The sequence below is a fragment of the Rousettus aegyptiacus genome, unplaced genomic scaffold (genome assembly GCF_014176215.1).
Source record: "Rousettus aegyptiacus isolate mRouAeg1 unplaced genomic scaffold, mRouAeg1.p scaffold_m13_p_8, whole genome shotgun sequence".
In the NCBI taxonomy this organism is placed as follows: domain Eukaryota; kingdom Metazoa; phylum Chordata; class Mammalia; order Chiroptera; family Pteropodidae; genus Rousettus; species Rousettus aegyptiacus.
The window spans coordinates 34,489,426-34,509,192 of NW_023416311.1; the positions used below are offsets into that span (position 1 = coordinate 34,489,426).

The 19,767-nt window shown below is 35.7% G+C and overlaps 1 long non-coding RNA gene across 1 annotated transcript in view; it reads left to right on the plus strand.

Annotated features, from left to right (window-relative positions):
* LOC107520881 overlaps positions 1-16,043 on the plus strand; it is a 58,026-nt gene extending 41,983 nt beyond the window's left edge. The window contains exon 5 of the long non-coding RNA XR_001599453.2: positions 15,677-16,043. This is a non-coding gene — a long non-coding RNA (uncharacterized LOC107520881). The remainder of the gene's footprint in view (positions 1-15,676) is intronic.
* Positions 16,044-19,767: the final 3,724 nt, after the last annotated feature.

Below are 19,767 nucleotides of genomic sequence, written 5' to 3' on the forward strand. Positions count from 1 at the left end.
ACTGTTCTCAATATAGATGATACAGAAGTAAAAAGGTGGCTCAAGAACCCTCCTCTGAGGTGGTTTACAAACTAGTGAGGGCATGCAATGAACTAATAAAGAGATAGATAAATACAATGATTTCAGATAGTGATAAGTGCTAGGGAAACAATAAAACAAGTTGATATTACAGAAAATGAATTCAGGAGATGGGGAGGGGCTATCTTAGATTGGCTTGTCAGAGAAGGTTGTGCTGAGGAAGTGGTACCTCATTTTGAAAAAGCAACACCTGAACCACTAGAAGGATGAACCCACATGAAATTAAGAAGAAAGATGTGGAGGAAACAGCTATGTTTAAAGAGCCAAAAGCAAGAAAAAAGAAATATGGCTTTTGAGTAGAACTTTTTAAAAATTAAAAAAAAAATTTAATTTTAATTACAGTTTACATATAATATTATATTAGCTTCAGGTATACAACATCGTGATTAGACATTCATATAATTTACAAAGCAATTATACCAATGTTTCCTACCATCTGACACCATACATAGTTATTATAATCATATCAAATGTATTCCCTGTGCTGTACTTTACATCCTTGTGCCTGTTTTTATAACTGGGAATTTGTAGTTCTTAATCCCTTCATATTTTCACCCATCCCCTCAACTTCCATCTGGCAACCATCAATTTGTTCTCTATTAGTTTGTTTCTATTTTGTTGGTTCATTTATTTTGTTTTTTAGATTCCACATATAAGTGAAATCATGCGATGTTTGTCTTTCTCTAACTTTTTTTACTTAGCATAATACCCTCTAGGTCCACCTATGTTGTCTCAAATAGTAAGATTTCATTATTTTTATGGCTTAGTAATATTCCATTATATATATATGCACCACTTCTTTATCCAGTTGTCTATTGATGGGAGCTTACTTTGCTTCCCTATCCTGGCTATTGTAAGTAATGCTACAGTAAACATGGGGATGCACATACATTTTAAATCAGTGTTTTAGTTTTCTTCAGATAAATACTCAGAAGTAGAATCTTTGGGTTATATGATAGTTCTAGTTTTAATTTTTTGAGGAATTTACTATTTTCCATACTGTTTCCATACTGTTCCATAGTGGCTACACCAATTTACAATCTTACCAACAGCATGTGAAGGTTCCCTTTCTCCACATCCTCGCCAGCATTTGTTGTTTGTTGATTTATTGATGATAGCCATTCTGACAGGTGTGAGGTGACATCTCCTTATGGTTTTAATTTGCATTTTCCTGATGATTAGTATTGTTGAGCATCTCTTCATGTGTCTTTTGGCCATCTATATATCTTCTTTGGAGAAACATCTATTCAGGTCCTCTGCCTATTTTTAATTGGATTTTTTTTTTTTTGGTTTTATATGAGTTCCTTATATATTTTGGATATTAACCCCTTACTGAATATATTATTGGTGAATATATTTTCCTGTTCAGTAGATTGTCTTTTCTTTTTATTGATGGTTTTCTTTGCTGCACAAAATCTTGTTTATTTTATAGTCACATTTGTTTATTTATTGTTTTGTTTCCCTTGCTTGAGGAGACATATCCAAAAAAATATTACTGGGAGTGATGCCCAAGTGTTTATTGACTTTGTTTTCTTCTAAGAGTTGTATGGTTTGGGTCTTAAATTTAGTCTATAGTCCATTTTGAGTTTATTCTTCTTTATGGTGTAAGAAAGTGGTTCAGTTCCATTCTTTTCCATGTGTGTTGTCTGCTTTTTCCAACATCATTTATTGTTTTTACCCCATCATCTATTCTTGTCTCCTTTGTCCTAGGTTAATTTATCTATCATATAGGCATGAGTTTATTTCTGGGTTCTCTGTTCTGTTCCATTGATCAGTGTGTCTGTTCTTATGCCAGTACCATGCTGTGTCGATTACTATAGCTTTGTATTATAGTTTGAGGTCAGGTAATATGATACCTCCAACTTTGCTCTTCCTTCTCAAGACTGCTTTTATACTTGGGGTCTTTTATGGTTCCATATAAATTTTAAGATTATTTGTTCTCATTCTGTGAAAAAAAATGCCATTGGTATTTTGATAGGGATTGCATCGAATCTGTACATCACTTTGGGTAATATGGACATTTTAATGACATTAATTGTTCCTATCCATGAGCACAGTATATCTTTTCATTTATTTGTGCCTTTTTCAATGTCTTGTAGTTTTCTGAGCACAGGTTTTTTTACTTCCTTGGTTAAATTTTTTTCTAGTTTTTTTTTTTTTTTGATGCAATTGTAAATGAGATTGTTTTCTTAATTTTTCTGATAGTTCATTATTTGGTGTTGAAAAATGTAACCCATTTCTTAATATTTTAATTTTGTATCCTGCTACTTTACTGAATTCATTTATTGGTTCTGATAGTCTTTTGGTGAAATCTTTAGGATTCTCTATATGTAATGTCATGTCACCTGAAAATGACAGTTTACTTCTTTCTTTCCAATTTGGATGATTTTATTATTATTATTATTTTGTCTGATTGCTGTGGCTAGGATTTCTAGAATTACATTGAATGAATGAATGTGGTGAAAGTAGACATCCTTGTCTTGTTCCTAATCTTAAAAAAGCTTTCAGCTTTTCCCTGGTGAATATGATATTAGCTATGGATTTGTCATATATGGCCTTTATAATGTTGAGGTGTGTTCTCTTTTTCCACTTTGCCGAGTGTGTTATTTTTTTATCAAAAATGGACACTGGATTTTTCTAATTTTTTTCTGTATCTAGTTATGTGAGCATGATTTTTATCCGTCATTTTTTTATGTGTTGTATCGCATCAATTGATTTAAATCTTGCATCCTGATAATAAATTCCACTTGATAATGGTATATGACCTCTTTAATGTATTGCCAAATTTGGCTTGCCAGTATTATCTTGAATTTTACATATGTTCATCAGGGATATTAACATATTTATCTATCTATATAGAGACATATATGCCAATATATGTATCTATATGTATTTGTATATATAAATACATATATATGTGTGTGTGTATATGTGTGTGTGTGTGTGTGTGTGTGTGTGTGTGTGTGTGTATTTGTCCACAAATATATATATTTAGTATCTTTGTTGGGTTTTGGTATCATAGTAATTCTGGCTTCATATAAAGAGATTGAGAGCCTTTTCTTCTCTCTAATTTTTTGGAACAGTGTGAGAAGGATAGGTATTAATTCTTTGAATGTTTGGTGAAATTCAATCTTGAAGCTATCTTGTCAAGGACTTTTGTTTGTTAAGAATTTTTTTGATTACTGATTCAATTTCATTCAGAGTTATCAGTTTGTTCAGATTTTCTGTTTCTTCTTGATTCAGTCTTGCCAGATTGTATATTTCTAAGAATTTATCCATTTCTTTCAGATCGTTTAGTTCATTAGCATATAATTGTTCACAGTATTTTCTTATAAGCGCTTGTATTTCTTTAGTGTTGGTTGTCACTTCTCTCTTTCCATTTCTGATTTTGTTTACTTGGGTCTTCTTTTTTCTTCATGAGTTTAGCTAAAGGTTTATTAATTGCTATCTTTACAGAGAATGAGCTCTTGGTTTTATTGTTCTTTTGTACTGTCTTTTTAGACTCTATTTTGTTTATTTCCACTCCGGTCTTTATTATTTCCCCTCTTCTACTCACTTGGGGCTTTGTTTGTTTATTTGTTTGTTTGTTTATTTCCTTTGGATGTAAGGTTAGATTGTTTATTTTAGGTTTTTTTGTTTGTTTAGTTCTCTTTCTGGTAGCGCTATGAATTTCCCTTGTGAACTGCTTTGGCTGTGTCCCATAGATTTTGAGTCATGGTATTTACATTTTCATTTATCTCAAGGTATCTTTTGGTTTCTTCCTTGATCTCATTGTTAACCCATTCATTGTTTAGTAGCATGTTATTTAGCCTCCATGAGTTTTTGTGTTTTTCAGTTTTCTTCTTGTAATTGATATATAGTTTCATACCACTGTGATTGGAGAAGATGCTTGATATGATTTCATTAGTCTTAAATTTATTGAGACTTGCTTGTGAACTAACATGTGGTCTATCCAGAAAAAATATTCCATGTGTGCTTGAAAAGAATACACATTCTGCTGCTTTGGGGTGAAATATCCTAAAAATATCAATTTAATTCATCTTGTCTAATATGTAATTTAGGGCCACTGTTTGTTGATTTTCTGACTGAATGATTTACCACTGATATCAATGGGGTGATAAAGTTTCTTACTATAACTGTATTACTCTTGATTATTCTCTTTATGTCCATCAATATTTGCTTTATATATTTAGGTGCTCCTACATTTGGTGCATGAATGTTTATAAGGGTTATGTCCTCTTGTTGGATCACTCACTTTATCATTATGAGATGTCCTTTTTGGTCTCTAGTTATAGCCTTTGTTTTAAAGTCTGTTTTGTCTGATTACTACCCCAGCTATTTAAAAATTTTCATTTGAATGAAATATCTTTTTTCATCCCTTTACTTCAGTGTCAGTGTTTCTTTTGATCTAAAGTAGATCTCTTGTAGGCAGCATATGTAAGGGGCTTGTTTTCTTATTCATTCAGCCATCCTATGTCTTTGCATTAGACCATTTATTTCATTTACATTTAAAGTAATTATTGGTAGGTATTGCCATTTTATTGTTTTCTGATTGTTTTTGTAGTTCTTTATTTCATCTTTTCTTCTTTTCTCTTGTATGTTGATAACTTTTTATAGAATTCTATTTGGATTTTTTTCTCTTTATTCCTTGTATATCTCTTGCAGGTGTTTGGTTTGTAGTTATCATGTGCTTCATATATACCCAGCTACGTTTATTGCAGTCTGTTTTAAGTTGATGGTCACTTAAGTTTGAACACATTCTAAAATCACTACCATTTTAACTCGCCCCCTCCATATTTATATTTTGTCACTATTTTTTACTTCTTTTGTGTGTATGTTGTGTGTATCCCCTAATTTATGTTTGTAATTACACATGCTTTTCCTATATTTGCCTTTTGATTTTTGTTCTAACTTTATAGCTATGTGGTCCACTGCTTTTACAATATGTTAGCCTTTGTCAGTGAGAATTTTTTCCTATATGTTCTTATTCATATTTTTTAATTTTTTCCTTAGAGAAATTCCTTTAATACTTCTTGTAACATTTGTTTAGTGGTAATAAACTCCTTTAGCGTCTTGTCTGAAAAGCTTTTTATCTGCTTTTGTTTTTTTATTCTAAATGATAGCTTTGCTATATAGAGTAATCTTGGTTGTATGTCCTTACTTTTCATCACTTTGAATATTTCATGCCAATCTTCTGGCCTGCAAAATTTCTGTTGAGACATCAGCTGACAGTTTATGGGATCTCCCTTGTAAGTAACTAATTGCTCTTCTCTTGCTACTTTTAAGATTCTCTCTTCATCTTTAACCTTTGCCATTTTAATTATGATGTATCTTGGTGTGGGCCTCTTTGAGTTCATCTTATTTGGGACTCTCTGTGCTTCCTGGGCTTGCATGTCTATTTATTTCACCAGGTTGGGGAAGTTTTCCATCATTATGTCTTCAAATAGATTTTCAATTCCTTGTTCTCTCTCTTTTCTTTCTGGTACCCCTATGATGGAAATATTGTTATGCTTAATGTTGTCCCAGAGGCCCCTTAAACTATCCTAGTTTTTAAATTATTTTTTTCTTGTTGCTGTACCCATTGGGTATTTTCTCCAACTTATCTTCCAGATTGAAGATTTGATCCTCTGCTTTATCTAACCTGTTTTTGATTATCTATAATATATTCTTCATTTCAGCTTTTTTATTCTTCATTTCTGACTGGTTCTTTTCTATGGTTTCTATCTCTTTGCTGAAGTTCTTGCTAAGTTTATTTATTTTTCCCCTAAGTTCATTGGGCATCCTTATAATGAGTGTTTTGAACTTTATCTGACAGTGCTTGTTCCCCTTTTATTTAGCTCTTTTTCTTGAGTTTTGTTATGCTTTTTCATTTGAGACATGATTCTTTGTCTTCCCTGTGTGTGTTTGTATTTATTATGTAGATCTACTATGTCTCCTAGTCTTGGCAGATTAGCCTTATATAGTAGGTATCCTGTGGGACCCAGTGGCATAGTCTTCCTCTTCACCTGATCCAGGTACTTCAGAGGTGTCTCTTATGTGTGTTGTGTGTGTACTCCTGTTGTAGTTGAGCCTTCATTGCTGTTGATATGTCAGTGGGTAAGATTGACTCTCAGGTTGACTGGCTTTGAGGGCTGACATTGACTGCAGTGGACAAGCCGTTAAGTGGGGGCTGACTCTACAGAGCAGGAGTTGGTATAGCTGGACTCTTGTGCTAGCTGGGTCTGTCCTTCAGGTATCTTAGTTTTGGAGCTGGTTGGGTGGTGCTCTCATGTAGTCTGAAGCTGGCCACTGGGTATGTTATTTCTGGAGGCTCTGTGGAGGTTCTCAAGTGCAGGGAAGATCAGCCACCTTTTGTTCTCAGCTTGCAACTACCTTGCAAAGGAGTCACAAAGTGATCTGTAACTATGCTGGGCTCGGAGGCACTTGTGAGAGGCTATGCTGTGAACCAAGGCTGGCTGTCACTAATGCCAGGCTAGGGACCCTTTGGTGGGCACCAGAATGTGAACGTGTGAACTGAGGCCAGCTACCTTTTATGCCATATAGGCGACCACTTAGTCGAAGCTGCATTCTAGGCCAAGGCTGACTATTGCTTATGCCAGGCTTGGGGCCTCCTAATGGGTATTACCATGCAAGTTGAGCCTGGACAAAGATTTGCTAGGCTTGGGGCCACTTAGCAAGAGGTGCAGGGAACACCAAGGCCAGCTAGTGCTTGTTTGGGGTCTGTGGACTTTTGAGAGATTGTTGGAAAGTCCGTAGTACAAGCTGAGGCAGGCCAGTTATGTGGAAAAGCCTCTGGGGCCTGGTGGCTAAGTGAGAGTAGTGCTCAACAAAGGAATAAATGGTGCCTACCAGCACTTCTGTCCATGGAGAGAGCTACCTCAGTGCCTGCCTCTCTAGCCCTCACCCTGAAGCCAGTTAATTCAGTTCCTCTCCATTTGTCCTTCAAGCTGCCACTCCAGCACTCAAACCTAGAGCAGGTGAATCTGTACATGATCCCTTAAGAGGAATGACTGGGACTCCAGCAACCCTCTGTCTCACTCAGATGGAATTCTTGCTCATTTCTACAGTCAAATATTATGGAGACTCCTTTTTCTGGCACCGGTGCTCCAAGCTAGGGAGCTGGGTGTGGGGCTGGAACCACTCAATCCTCCACAGCAGAGATATCCCTCCCAATTATTAATCGCTACTCTATGGGTGTAAGAACCTCAAGGCAGGATTTTAAGTGGAGAGTGATAAGAAATAAGGTTGAAGCAATAGGACCCAGATCATGTAAGTCCTTGAAGTCTTATCAAAGAGATTGAGTTCTACTTTATTTAAAATGAAAAGCCACTGGAGTATTTTAAGTAGGGATGTACTATGATCTGAGTGAAGTTGGAAAATTTAATTATGACTAGTGAGAAACTGAAGTAGTCTGAGCAAAGATGATGTTGGCTTGCACAACAAATGATAGCATAGAGGGGGGAAAAGTAAATGGACCCAGGCATGTTTTCGGAGTCAGATTTCAGAGGACTTATTATTGGGTGCGTGGTGGTGCCATTTACTGTAACGAGGAACACTGGGGAAGTAACAGGGCGGGAGGTTGGGAATCAAGTTTTATTTCGAACATTTGAGATATTTTGAATATTTGAGAGTACTCTTAGACATATAAGTGGAGATTTCAGGTAAACAAGCATATTACAAATCTGGAGTTTGAGAGATAGGTCGAGGTACAGGCATATATTTATGAGTCAATGATGTAAATCTGGACAAGATGAGATCTTTTTTAAGTTTTCTCTACTAATTCCGTATCTTTTTTTTTTTTTTTTAATCTAGCTTATCTCCATTTATTTTACTAGGGTTGTCTTGAAAATCCCTTTTATTCATAAATTTTTTTTCTAGGTTAAATAGAAAGTACAAGTGGTGGATCCAATTGAAATCTTGATGACAATATAGTTATTAGTCATCCCTCAAATACCAAGACATTGAAGTCTACATACAGGATAATTAGTAATTACTGACATATCCTGTCTTAAGATCCTAGTAGGCAAAGAAGTGTTTAATTTGGTTTGCAGAGAGACTATATAACCTCCCGTGTATGAGGAAGTGTAATAAGTATTATTTAATAGAGACAATGATAAATGAATCTAAATAAATAGCTTACACTTTTAAAAGGACTTTCAAAATATTTTCTTTATCAAATGTGAAATCCAGTTTGTTTTCATTATGCTTTTACTCTGAGTTGTTGATAATGTCTATTAAAATCTTGTAAAATAAAAAATCTTTTTTTATTCTTACATTTAGAGGAAAAGAATTATTTTTGGATTACAGTAGTTAGCCCTTATTGTATTTTTGTTTTCACGTACCCAGGGTCAACCATGGTCTGACAATATTAAATGGGAAATTCTAGAAATAAACAATTCATAAGTTTTAAATTACGTACCATTCTGAGTAGCATGATGAACTCTTGTGCCGTCGTCCCATTTTCTCCAGCATGGGACATGAATCATCCCTTTGTCCAGCGTATCAGTAGTCTACATGCTTTCTGCCTGCCTGTTATTCACTTAGTAGCTGTCTCAGTTATCAGATCAACTGTTCTGGTATCACAGTGCACGTATTCAGGTAGCCCGTATTTTACTTAGTGATTGTCCCAGAGTGCAAGAGTGGCGATGGTGACAATTCAGAGATGCCAAAGAGAAGCCGTAAAGTGCTTTCTTTAAGTGAAAAGGTGAAAGTTCTCAACTTAATAAAAGAAGAAAAAAAAAAATCTTATGCTGAGGTTGCTAAGATCTACAGAAAGAACAATTCTTTTCTCTGTGAAATTGTGAAGGACAAAGAAATGTGGGCTAGTTTTGCTGTTGCACCTTAACTGAAAAAATCGAGGCCACAGCATGTGATAAGTGCTTAGTTAAGATGGAAATGGCATTAAATTTGTGGGTAAAAGACATGAAAGAAAATATGTTCCGATTGATAGCAATTCCTTGCGTCAGAAAGCATTGAACCTATATGAAAACTTCAACAGGGGATCCCCTGAAATGAGTGAACACATTCATAGAACTTTTATTACAGTATATTGTTATGAGCTTATTTTATTATTAATTATTGTTGTCAATTTCTTACTATGCCCAATTTATAAGTGAAACTTTATCACAGGTATGCATGTAAAGGAAAAAACATAGAACATATAGGGTTCAGTACTATCCGTGGTTTCAGACATCCGCCTTGGATTTTAGATTGTGTCCCCTGAGGAAAAGCGGAAACTACTATAACTACCAAAACAGTTACTTTACCAAGTAACAACCTATTTCAAATCAGTGGGGGAAAAAAGTACTGTGATATCTGTGTAATTTTATGCCGTTGAGCAAACTGATGGATTTTTTTTTTACATTTTTAATATATTAGATATCATTCAATTCTCCCTGTTCTATTGCCTTTCCCCATCTTTGCTGCATATTTCTAATTAACATCATATGGATTGTAATTTTGTAATTAAAAAATTAGAAAGTGCATTTCAACATATACAAAGCACATATCATTTTTAAAACTGTCTTCCTGCCCACCTGCTTATTTGCAAGGCTAATCTAGTATGCATCCATGAAGAATGATCAGGCTATAAAGAATTTAGTACAAATTTCAGCTGAGGTTGTTGATGTGGTAAGAATTAGCTAAAGCAAATATAAACAAATAAAAGACTTCATCTGCAGGAGCATGCATTTCAACCATGGCAGATGATAATGCCACACAAGAGATGGTGCTGGCGGAAGTAAAATTCAATGAAGCCAAACCACTTGGTGAAACAAATCATTTGACTCACACGTAAACAGTCTGGTCTAGAGACTTCCAAAGAGTTCCAGGATCTTAGAAACTTTATGGGATAGGCAGTATGTAAAAACATCATATTTATTACACATTCTACTTGCAGCTATCATAACAACACTGGAAACATTCCAATCTAGCAGTGGAAGGAACTAAATGTCAAGAAAAAGACTTGGAGATATATGGCCTGAAGGCAGCAGAACATTTGGGTTAAGAGAGCTGCAGTTGGAGATCTGCTTTTAAATCTTGTTGTTTTCACATACTTAGAAGGAGTCACTCTGTACCCTTCACAACCTCATTGACTGTGTCACATGCAAGATGAAAGGAATACTAGTACTTACTAGTGTTATATAGAGCTGTGCGATGGTTAAATTAGATATTACAGTGAGTTGCTTATCACGGTGCTGCACACATAGTAAACATAAGTGGTATTTATTATTATCATCATTAATTATGTTGACTGGAAAATATAAGAGGAAAGACTGCAGGTAACCCCTAAATCTGTTAAGCTGTAAGAAAATATTCAAAACTCAAAAGGCAAGAGGCATTTTTTCTTACATATCATTGAAACGTTTGTGTTTATTGCAGACTGCCTTCTTGAAGGTTTCCTTCACTGCTACTAAAATTACATACTTGTTCAATTAATATTTATTCAGTCTACTTATTAGGAAAGATCAAGCGTTTACCTCTATGTCTAATCTGTGATAGGCATCGATAATTTAAAAAAGGAACAGAGCAGAGTTTCTATCATTTAGAAACTCAGAGATATTGAGGGATATGATAAAAACTCTAATTCAATACAAAGTATTAAGGGAACAGAAAGGCAAGTGCTTAATTCTGCAAAGGGAAGCAAAGAGAACCTTCCAAGGGAAGTGAGGTTTAAGCTGAATATTGAGGTTTTCTGTGCAGAAAAGAATAAAAGGCTATTTCTAGTAGAAAAACTATCACATACAAAGGTGAAAATAAAAGAAAGGTATTGGTTTCTTCAAAAAACTACAATCAGTTTAATATAGCTAGAGTCAGGTGGAAAAGAAGGTAAACCTGGAAAGTTAGACAAGGACAGACCTGTGCTATGCTCAGAAGTTTCAACTCTGTCCTGAAGGCAATGCTAAGCCATTGAAGGACTTGACTTGAACAGAGGAAAAATGCAGTCAGCATTGAGTTTTGGAAAGAGTGCCCAGGCCACTGGATAAAGCTTGAATTAGAGAGAAAGAGCTAAAGAAAGCAAGATGATTAGTGAGAGTCCAGGTAAAAAGTTTGCGAGATTCTGACATAAGGCTGTGTTGGGAATGGAGAAGTAGTAGGAACTGAGATTGAATTAGAGATGAATTGGATAGGACATAGTCACTCTTCAGATGTGATATCTGAAGGAAAAAGAAGAGTCAAAGAGAATTGCCATTAATGGGTACATGTGCAACAGGTTGTGGGAAAAATAGTTTCATGAAAAAGTGTTTTAATTTCACTCTTTTTAAACTTTGATCTTTGTGCTTTATATTGCACATAATATAGTAAAAGCAATTCATGTGAATAAGCTACATAAACATATGTTCATTGGGACCGTATGTTCAAAATTTTTACTAACAATGACATACAATTAAAAAGGTTTACCGATCACTGCCTTAATAAAACCTCTATTTTTGGATAAAATTGGTATTATTAAGGGAAAGCATTTCTTCAATTTTTATTCCAAAAGTTATGCAGCATATTTTAAAGAGTTACTGTTTCCTCAAAAGCTTACAGTCTAAAATGGAAACCTCTAAATTCTTATTGTCTTTCTTATTGTCTAATGTGGAAGTGGGATGAGCAGATAGACATGTTTCTCCTTTGCCTATAGCTTGGTTCAACTTTTTATTATAACTGCCAGCTTAAACTAATGAAACTTTTTTGTGTGATTTTTTTTCTTCTTTGCTAAATGATTTTAATAGACATATGAGCTGTGCATTTGGACACTAGCACAAAGAACTGAACCAATACACAAATGAAGAAACTATCAATTTATATACTCATTAGCCAGTGGAGTGGGCAAAAGAAATGGGCTTCGACAACATCAATAGTATAACTCTGGAGGATAGATTAGATAGTCCTGCCAGGATTCAAGTTAGTAAACTTAAATGGAAAGAAAGATATGACTGAAAAAGGCACACAGAGAGATGGTTTTTTGATGGTTTGCTAAATGGAATTCTAAAGAAAGAGGAAAGGGATTGGCTGAGGCTTACAGAAGATGAAACCTGTTGTTTAGACTTAATACCACCCTCCGCCCCCACCGCCCCATTCCAATCCACATTCTTCTTTGCTTTCCCTCTTGACTTCGTACCTTGAAACAAAAATAAACTTTTAACTTATCCCATTTTAAAAAGACTTGTCCTAGAGGTTTCCCAAACCACTGGAAATTCTGGACTCAGCTTGTTGATAAAAATAATAAGTAATAAAAAAATAGAAATTTATGCAATGGAGAGATATTTCCAGAAAATAAATAAAGGAAATACTTTCAACTAGATATTGAGAAAAAGGAATGGGTGAGGCCAAATTAGTCAAGAAATTTGAAATCTAGTTCTAGACCATAAGGAGAGAGTCAACGAAATAGTAGTTGACTGAGTCTGGTGCAGGAAAGAAAAGCACAAAGAAACTTTGTTTACATGACTACATAGAAGAATTCACCCAGGTAATAAACCAGAAATATACATGGTGAACACCCACACTACAAACTTTTCTAAGAAAGAATGTGTCAGAGATATAAGGATCCAGTTCCGTCAGCCTTCTTTCAAAAAACAAGCCCTGGACAGGATAATCTGAGCTCCTATGACATAGAATAAGGTTCGGTGAAAATTCAAGTACCTCTTGACCAAATCAACTAACATGAGAATGTCAGAAGTAGATGACCCCATTTATGTGTAAGTAGACATTTAAGTTCTTATTACACAAATGAGAATATTAACAGGGCATTAAGAGAGAGGAAATGCTAAAATATTAGGAGCTTATTACTTTTCAGAGTAATATATGGCTTCTGTAAAAAAAAATTTGAAGAACTCAGTAAGAGACGCTCAATACATTGCTTGGTAAATTTTATCTTTCACTCAGATCTATATCCAGGGAAATTTTTTTTAAAAAAGGAAAATTTTGTTTAAAAGGTCATTAGGTATAAACAATATTGAGAAGGAGGCATTCAACATAGCTCTGTACCCTTTGGCAAAGGAGGAAACAGAGGTTAATTTGAAGATTTGGAAATCATGTCCATAGGAGACAATCAAAATGTTTTCATGGGCAGAGAGCAAGACAAATGACCATGAAGTGCACCTCTGGTTTATAAAGCCTCGTTGTAAGCCCTGAAGTTGTTGATGCTGCCAAAATTTGAGGAACAGAAACATGAGCTTAAAGTGGGGAAACTACCTTTTATTTTAATCACCAATTATTTAATCACTGAATTATTTTTATCTAAAGAACAAAACAAACAAACCTAACATCTCTTCTGATGCTTCTAAGGAAAGCCTTCAAGATGGCACATGTTAAGGTGAAGATGTAGTTGGCTGCCCAGATCAAAGGCTGCAAGAGGAGTCATTATGAACTCAGAAAGATTCATCCTACAAAGGGAGAGTAGGCATTGTGTGACAATGAGATATTTCACAATTAAATACACAGACTACTTGATTTTCAAATAGAAGTTGATCATGCCCCTCCCGTGTTAGTGACATCAGCCAAGAATTAAATGTGATATTTCCATGAACACAGAGATTGATTTTTAAATTGCTGTCTGTATGAGATATGATTAGCACTTCTATTCAAGCTGAGAGGCACAAACTCAGGTGCAAATTCAAGTGGAAAATGCTGTGCCATTATGGTAAGTGTTGATTCATGTCAGATTAGTGATTACAGTGCCATCCATCCCACCTAATACTACAGACTATAAATATGGGATGGGCAAATTGTCACTGTCTCCTGGGCAAGTCTTTCATCTGAAACACAGGTGGTACCTGGTGTTCATTTCAACATGAGCAGGAAATGCTAGGGTTACTGGAGATTGGACTGGTGATAAGCCAAATTCTCTCAGTGAATCAACTATTCCTTTCAACTACCAGTAGACAATACACAGAAACTTCCAGTTTACCATGCTAGCATTTAGAAAGGTTTTCATTGAGTAAATTGCCTTTCCAGTGTACTAAATTGTACCTAGGAGATTGGAAATAGTAGTCACAGCTTCCCCAAAATGTCTAGTAGACAATCAGATAGTAACCAAGACATTAAAAGAATGTGACTCTACTGAAGAACAAGAGAACCAAGTTGTCACAAAGACTTGGTCCAATTGCCATGTTTTTCCCACCACTGGGGAATAAGAGGAGACCACCTATTGTTTATTTCTTCACTTACTCCAAGTGTAGTGCTTAAGCATATAGCTTTACAGCTAAACTATCCAGTTTTTCATTCTGTTACCATTAGGAGACAGGACATCTTATTTACCCTATCTATGTCTCACTTTCCTCAACTGTAAAAAAGAAATAAAAGTATATCTCTGAAAGACTTATAGTTAAATTAGTTAACATATGTAATGCTTTAAGAGCATAGCATTTGATAAGTGTTAGCTGTTACTGTTCTCAATATTTATTGTGTATCAGTTACATACATACCCAGACAATTAACATTTAGTCTCTATCAGTCACAGTGGATCTACTTTCAGTCATGATATCCATACCTTCTTGTATTTAATTAAGTTTTAAAAATATGTATAAAGGAATGAGCTAACCTCTCCTTGCATTAACATTATAGCTAATAATAATTTGAGATGAAGAGAGAAATAAAGGTGGAATTTTATAGGCAAACAAAAACTTGTTCTAATTTTTAATGTTCTTAAACAGTTGTGAAGGTTTCCGGTAAGGGTCATATGAGAGGAATGGTCTCCCTTGTGTTGAAGATTGCCCTCAATTAAATTCTCTCCCCCAATATATTTTGTCTGCTTTTTTCTCTTCATTATACTTTTTCTTACATCTCTGGCCTTCTGCTTATTGTTGTCACTGCAATATCAATTGGGATTCTTTTTGTTGCAAGGAGTGGAAAATCCAACTTAAGGAAAGATAATTTACTGACTCAGGTACATGTGAAGTCCAAAGGTTGGGTGGTTTAAGTGCAGCTCATATAATATCCTCAGGACCAAGGCTCTTTGCTTCTGTTGACTCTATTCTCCTCCATGTGGGCTTCATTCTCAAGCTCCACATGGTGGCAAACAGAGTTGCCAGAAAATCTAGCGCTATGACCTCCCAGATTTAGGTCTAACAAGAAAGATCCACTACCTGTCCTTGAATGCTTGACCACCTATCCATTCTGAACTAATCTTGGTGGTCAGGAAAAGCAATCCTTTTGGTGCCAACTCTGAGTCATAAGGTTGCCCCTGGAACTGAGAGTGAAATGAATTCTATTTGAAGTACAAAGCCTAAGAAAAGGGTAAGGAACATTTACATAAAGGAGACTTAGTGTGTTGTTATCAGCAGATAGGTGAATGGGCAGCAAATACAATACCGGCTCGCTATACCCACCTTGCAGCTCTACTCCTGCGTGATCTATCTTCAGAAATTTTTTTGCCTCTTGCATAAAATCCAAAGACATTCAAGACTTTTGATCATCCTAATTAATTTCTTACCATGCTTCCTCTTGCATTCCAGGCTCCAGTTTATTTGCAAAATGTCTTTATCCCTTATGACTTTCGATTTTCTGCCTCCCCCGTCCATCTTGTCAATATTCTTTATAACATTGAGCATTCCACTCAAATACTACCTCACAACAAACCAGTGAAGTCAAGATTATTATCTTCATTTTATAGATGAGGAGACTGAAATACAAAGAGAATTAGGAACTTAGTCAAGATCATACCATCAGTAGTCAAGTTCAGATTCTCCTCATGCATTCTGGATCCAGAGTCTTCTCTCACCTGTGGAAAGTAAGATGGACACCTTAATGATATCACATCTTACATCAACATAAGGTAAATGAAAGCATGTATAATAGAAGAGAATGCATTATATTTGGGATTTTGTTTAATCTGATTTTCTTTTCAAGGACATACATATTTCCTATCGATATTATATTTTGTTCCTGTCTCGGCTACAATTTGTAAAATTTAACATAGAAGCAGTTATTGAGAGCTGCATGTATTTTTTGAAAAATTAAAACATTGTCAGTATTTTAAAATTTTATCATCTCACTAATTTGAATTTAAAGGTAAAAAAAAAAAAACATTGTATACATATGTGGAATGTTTATTTTCTGCCAAATGTCAGACATCCTAAAATAACCCCCAAAGTGAAACACAGTCTGCAGTCTCAAGTTGCGTGTTGTCCAGTTAAGGAGACATAATTGTAAACAATTTCAATACTATTTAGTGTCTGTCTTACAATTTGAGGAAGGCAGTTGGTTTCAGTTTGTGTGTATATGTGGGCGGGGGGGGGGGGGGGTTCCAACCACCATCACCAAGATTTAAGATGCTTTACTATTATAAATGAATGGATAACTATCATAATCACATTCTTAAAATTTGGTCATGTTGCCATTCAACAATTATTTCAGGCACTGTGCCATGCGTTGGGTATAAGATGGTGAGCAAAGTTGACATTATTGTCACCTTCATAGCACTTACTTTCAGGAGGAGGACATAAAATAAAAACCTTATTGTTGAAAACCCAGCTGAGAATTTCTGTGAAGGAGTAGAACTGAGAGCAGTGATAGAGAATATAAGAGGGGTCATAAATATGTGGGAGTCACCAGTTGCCTAGGAATCACTTTTCAGTCCGTGACCGGAAGAATGGCAGAAAGGAGCCTGTAGAACCCTGAAGGGATGAAGGTGTATGGAGAAGGTGCTGATATAGTGAAGAACTTGGGGCATTCAAGGAAGGCCAGGATTTGCAGAGCAGGGTCTATGTCAGGTGAGCGGCTGAAAATGAAGCTAGAGGTGGAGGAAGAGTTTAAAACATAGGGTCTTGCTGCCATGGGAAGAAGCATAGATTTAAAATACAATGAGAAATGATTCGCAGTTTGAAGCAGGAATACATATTCAGGTTTTAGCAAGATTATTTTGCGTACCGTGAGAGAGATGATGAACCTGCCAATCAGGAGGGAGTTGTCCAATGCAGGGCTATGCTGAGGGGTTAGAGGTAGAAATAAAGAGAGGTGGATGCATTTGAGAACTACCTGAAACATGACATCAAGAATGATGTCCAGGTTCTTATCTTTAGTTATCAGGAGGTTTGAGATATCATGTACTAAAAATCATTGTGTAGTCAGATTCCTAGGAGTAGGGCAGATTGTGGGATCCAAGGTAAAGAAATTTCAGAACAAATGTTTTCTACTGGATTCTCCTTCTAGTTTTGAATACTGATCACATGCAAGAACTTCCTGTTGATTCTATGGCTTCTGGAGTACAGTCTAGTTTTTCCCAAACTGATCCTCTCCTGCCTCCATGTTGTTTTTCTTATCATTTCAGGCTGAGAACCAGCTGGAGAAACAGATGCTCTCTGTTCTGAGAGGATTCTCTTGCAGTTGCGACATTAACTGGCAGCCTTTATATTAGAATGTCTTATAGTGCTCCCACCCTCAGAGACCTTTCCCTAGGCTTTCTCCAGAAAGGTTAGTTCTGTCCTCTCCAGCACTCTGTTATCTGCTGGCTGGTCTCTCTCTGCCTAGTAGGAACAGATTTGTGAAACCTGTGTTTCAGCACTGTTCTGAATTTGTAACCATACATTCTTTGCACAAAAGATTGATCGTCTTTTCCCATTTCTCTGGTTCTAGAGGTAAACACTTGTGCCATGTTTGAGAAATTCTAATTGCATTTTAAGGAGATACTCTGATTCAGTACTCTGAAATAGGATCTGCTTTTTAATAACTTGTTCTGACTTTATAAGACCATAAGATTGTCAGAGAACAATTAAGATTTCCAATATTGTGAAGTTTATAAATCTTATGTACATTGTTATGCTATCGATTATCTCAATGATACTTAGAGGCAGACGTTATTATTACCATTGTTATATGAGACAGCTGTGACTCAGGGACTAAGAGAACTGTCCAGTGTTGCACAGCTAGAAAATGATGCCGCAGGTCTCAAATTCATGGGCATGGATCTATTTTTATTTTTTATTTTGCTACAGCAACTTATTTACTGTAAGAGGTGAAGAGGTCATGTTTCAAGATACCCTGCTATATTCTATTTGGATATAAAGTTTTCTATCAAGACCTCCAGAAATATTTATAGCAAGTATTCTAATGGTTCCAGAACTAGTCATTCAGAGTGGTAGAGACCAGCACTTAATGCTAGAAGGGTTAGTTTTCTTTGTACCAAGAAAAATTCTCTTCTAGGAGCAGCAGTCTTGACTCTAGCCAACTTATAAATTTATTTCTTAAGTTACTACAAGAAATAGGGCAAATTCAGAGTACAAGCTCTGCAGCTAATAGGGCAAACAGTTTCATTTTCATTTAGCAAAGGTAACAATTTCTATACCAAATGTCATGGCCACCGACCTCATCTCAAGGGAATGCAGGACCCATTAGGACAAGCGCTGACTTAGAATGCAGAGCATTGCTTCAGGGAAATCCCTCTTCCAAAGGGAGTATAAATTCTTTTTGGCTATTCATGTTTTTCAAAAGCATGTTGCATGAAAATAAACTCTTTGGAAATAAAGCAACATTTTTTAGCAGCTCCATAAATTTATGTTATTATTTCCATATTTTGTTTAAAATTATTTTAATATTACCACTTAAGCAATACAGAAATGCATAGATGAGAGTCTGACTCTGAGATGTTGCAGACGAGGCTTGTAGAATCGTTTTGATTCCCCCCTGAAGTATCCAAGTTAGATTGAAATTAGATGATTTTAGATCAATCAAGACTATTTCAGGAAAGTTCATCTTGGGCCAGTCAAGCATAATATTCTAAGGCTATTTGTTATCACTTGTTGTGAGGGTTATCTTTTATGTGTCAGCTTAGCTAGGCTATAAAAGCCATTATATAATTAGATATGAATCTAGGTATATCTGTGAAAGAATTTTGTAAACCTAGTTAACATTATCTATCTATCATCTATCTATCTATTTATCAATCAATCAATCTATCATCCATCCATCCATCCATCCATCCATCCATCCATCCATCCATCCAATTGGTTTTATTTCTCTGGAAACATCGACTGATAAAGATTTTGGTACTAAGAGTGGTTCTAAAGATGAGTTTTCTGAAATGGTTGTGCAGTTTCTGGAATTGGTTCTCTAGCTTGAATAGATTTAAAGACAGGAATGACTCTCTTTCCAGTGGTGAAGAGGTCACTGATGGTCCATGGTGTAATATGGCACTAGAGATACACAAAATATCACCACTAGATACTCCTAATAAAAAAACCCATAAGAGGCAAAGTTCTAGGTGACCGCTAATTCTTCTCAGGATGTATCCCGCCACTCCTCTCTGCTTTTAGATTTTTTTAATTTGACTCCAGTCCCAGCAGGCCCCAAAGGAGTGGGGCCCATATGGCCCATAAAGAGATATGCTACACTCTAAAAGAATTGCATAAGTTTCCAATTTATACAGACGGAAATCTGGGGAATATGTGTGGGAGTGGATATTAGGTGTGTGGGGTGGTGGAAGGAATATAAAGTTTGATCAGGCTGAAGTTATTGATATAGGGCCACTAGGCAGAGATTTAAAATTACAGCTTGGATGGTTAGAAAGAGCTTTAATTGGTTGGTTGATCAGCTGAAACATGCAATAGAAGGTGGCCTATTGTATGTTTTTGAAGTGCTGTACAGCACTGATATACTGTAGAGGAAGGACGGCCTTAAAGGCTTAGGGTGATTGGACTGTTAGAGTGGATTTGTCATTTAAGACCTGCTCACTCACCATGGGAGGGTCCTGAGGACACACCTTCCACC